This window comes from Chlamydotis macqueenii, chromosome Z (assembly GCF_036417535.1).
Source record: "Chlamydotis macqueenii isolate bChlMac1 chromosome Z, bChlMac1.mat, whole genome shotgun sequence".
NCBI lineage: Eukaryota > Metazoa > Chordata > Aves > Otidiformes > Otididae > Chlamydotis > Chlamydotis macqueenii.
In genome coordinates this window covers 69,691,313-69,695,071 of record NC_141593.1, presented here as the reverse complement: position 1 = coordinate 69,695,071, position 3,759 = coordinate 69,691,313, and positions in this window count along the sequence as shown.

Here is a 3,759-nt window from a genome sequence, read left to right as displayed (position 1 = left end):
TGTCATTTGACTGCTTTTCTGAAGTCTACAGTGCGCAGGATCTTTGCAGGAGTCCTTCTGATGTAGCTCAGATCAAAATAGATCACCAAGAAGTCAAGCCATCTCAGTACTTAAAGGTGATCAAGATGAAAATGCAGGAAGTGGCTGTGATTCAGTGACTGTCAACTCCAACACTCACTTCAACGACATTTCTACGTTTCAGCACAGTCTGTTCCTTGATCATGCTTTTTGTCAGCAGAGAAGGAGCCCTGAGAACTGTCAAGTTCAGTGGTGCTTTTCACAAGCTTATTAGTTAACATTGCTTAATAATTAACCCTTGTCAAATATCTTAGTAAGGAAATGGCATTTACCTACTTTTTCCATCAGCTTTTTTCCAGTTCCTTTTTGACACCTACGTCTTTTATGGCTCTTACTGTTTTTAACCTAGAACTAAGTGAGTTTCTGAGGGGTAGCATCTTTAATGGCCATGTAGATGTCTTGCTTCACTCATAAGTACGTATCTTGTATCTTGTAAAATGGCTTGAACTTCCACAAAAGCTTTTACATTACTTTTAACTTGTCAATGACAGGATTACTCCACCAGTTGTTAGTAAGTGTCTTACTCTACAGTATGTTGTAAAATGTTAGGTGATTTAAAAAAAAAAAAAGTCATCTTGAAGAGTGGGAGAGAAATTTATGTGCAGAGAAGAGATTGAGCAGCAGAAACTGGAGCAGGCTTAGGAGGCATTTCAACAATGCCCTTAATAACATGCTTTAACTTTTGGTCAGCCCTGAAGTGGTCAGGCAGCTGGACTAGTCCATTGTAGGTCCCTTCCAACAACTATTCTATTCTAAACTGTACAAATGTGAGGTCAAGCTTTATGAAGTAGCTTTAACATAGTAACTGGTGACTGTGAAAAGGGAAAATGCTATTTTACAAGTATTCCAGTACACTTTGTCTCTCAGATCCTTAGCTGCACACTTGCACTGTTACACTTGTGTATGAATTTCCAGATATGTATCCTCGTAGTCTTGATCATGGCCTTAGTCACAGTTTTTCTCACTTGATCCATTGCAGGTTCATGTACAAAGCAGTCCAAGAGATTATTCAGAATTTACAGTGTTTAACAGTAGATCAGTCCCTTCCTGGGAAAACATGTAAGAAGCTACCTTTAGGAAACATGTCTGTGAAATAATGTGCCTGTCTGTTGAATTTTGGTTGCCTACTACACAATTGTTCTTGAAGCTTCAGCTTTTTAATGTTGTGCTCTTTAACTGTGTTTGTACATGTGCTATGTTAAGAAATCTATACTCCTCTAACTCTTTTTTTGTTATTGTGGAATTGCTCTGTTACACATTACCTCTTTACGTGAAAATTGTCATGAACTTCCCAGACCAAAAATTAATGTTTATATTAATAAACATAGTCTGACAACTCCAAGAAATGGTATATTAAGAGATACTAAAAAATCCACTTAACTTCACAGGGAATTGATGGGACACAGGAAGCAATCCTTCATCTGGGGACTGCAGAACTACATGTTAGGCAAGATATACAAAACAGGCCAGGAATATTTGGATAGAAGGACAGCTGCTGCTACAGGGTACTGTGGTACCTGACCATTTCATGATTTAGCATTTTCTGCAGGAACAGAGGGAGTTGGGGACACATTAGATTTCATCCCCACAGGAATGTCCTCAGAGGGTGTGTCTCCACAGACGTGCAGTGACAGCATTGGCAATGGAGGTAATGTGTAAAGGAGATAACAAAAAAGTTGCAACACACAGCAAAATCTTACAGTATGTTGCAAGATCTTGGAATAAAGTGGGGTTTTTTTTAATTGATACAGAAGCATGTTGGCATTCTTATGCCTTCATGCATTTGTGCAGTAGCTTTCAGTGAGGATTTTCTCAAGCTAGCAAAACCAGGTATGAGCTAACACAGGTTGAGTGCAAAAAGGGGAGAAACTCAAATCTTGCACAAAGTAGTGGACATCTTTTTCTTCTGATGTGTAACAACTAAGTATCCTTGTCAGTATTATCTTGAAAATGAATAATCGCTATTGCTCTTGTTTTAAATGATACTGTTTTAAAACTCCATTGTGGTACACGTAAGCATGCATGTGCATTAACACAGAAATATACGAGTGTACTACAAAATCCGCTGCTGAGATTATCAACAACTACAAAACCCTAAGGAAGTCACCAGGATGAAGTTTCTGTTTCAGTGAAAGGATGTTAAATCTATGCCTAGGAAATGTGCAAGGCAGGACATCAACGGTTTACAATCTTTTGAGACCAGAGGCCATTGAAAACAAGTATGTGCCTAGCACAGAACTGAGAGCTAGCTTACTGTCTACAGCAATAAAACTTAAATAATCTGATCTGCGTGCTAAGTGCTCTTGATTTGATTCATCAGTGGAACAGTAAAAGTCTGAGAGATTTCAAGAGTCCCTGGAAGAGAAATTATATCTTCTGTGTCCAGTTCTGGAGCCCCCAACACAAGAAGGACATGGACCAGTTGGAGAAGGTCCAGAGGAGGGCCACAAAGATGATCAGAGGGCTGGAGCACCTCTTTTATGAGGACAGGCTGAGAGAGTTGGGGCTGTTCAGCCTGGAGAAGAGGAGGCTCCGGGGAGACCTGATAGTGGTCTTCCAGTACCTCAAGGGGCCCTACAAGAAAGATGGGGAGAGGCTGTTCAGTAGGGCCTGTTGCAATAAGACAAGGAGTAATGGTTTTAAAATAGTGGGGGGTAGATTTAGATTGGAAATTAGGAAAAAAAATTTCACAATGCGAGTTATAGAACACTGGAACAGGTTGCCCAGAAAGGTGGTGGAGGCCCCATCCCTGGAAATGTTCAAGGCCAGGCTGGATGAGGCTCTGAGCAACCTGATCTAGTTGGGGATGTCCCTGCTCCTTGCAGGGGGGTTGGACTAGGTGACCTTTGAAGGTCCCTTCCAACCCTAACCATTCTATGATTCTATGAATTCAGAGCCTCTCAGTAGATGATACAGTTCTGTTGGCATCTTTTTCTAAGCTAGGATGGAAGGTCTTAGAACAGTGAGCAGCACGCAGTAGCACTTCACATCAAACCTTTGTTGTTAGGCCTGCCTTGGATTTTATGAAGTGGAAGTACTTGGCATCTACTTAGACCAGAACTCAGCAGAGAATATAAAATGCCTTACCAGGGAACTGAATGAGGAATCAAAACTGACTTAGGTCAGCACCAACTGCTGTATTTGCCAAGACAAACAGCGAGTAGAGTCACATAACATAGTACACATGAATCAAAGGATTTCTGTAATTATTATTACTATTATTATGCATCTTGCTCTCATCAGGGTCTAATCTTAAGCAGACTGTTAAAAACTACTCAGGCTGCAGACAGAAATAGACTAACTTCAGTCTGCAAACCTGTTGCATTAAAAGCACTGTACATGGAACTATACATGCATGAATCGTTGGATGCAGTCATTTCTCTATAATGTAATATGCTAAAGTAATCTACTCTAGAAGAGTAGTACCACAGAGCAGTACTAAAGAGGTAACTGTAAATGCTTTAGGAAATGTTATAACCTGCTGCTTCCAATTGTGCCAAGTTTTTTTTTTACTTAAAAATATTTAGTTAAGTTGTCTTAGCTGAATTTGATCTCTTACTATATACTGTGATCACTTTCCTTTTTTTTTTTCTCGCTGTCTTTAAACTATCCACAAATCTTAAGTCTAGGATCAGTAGAAGTTTCCCACCTTTTCAAAATGTGTATGTAATAGACTGAAAT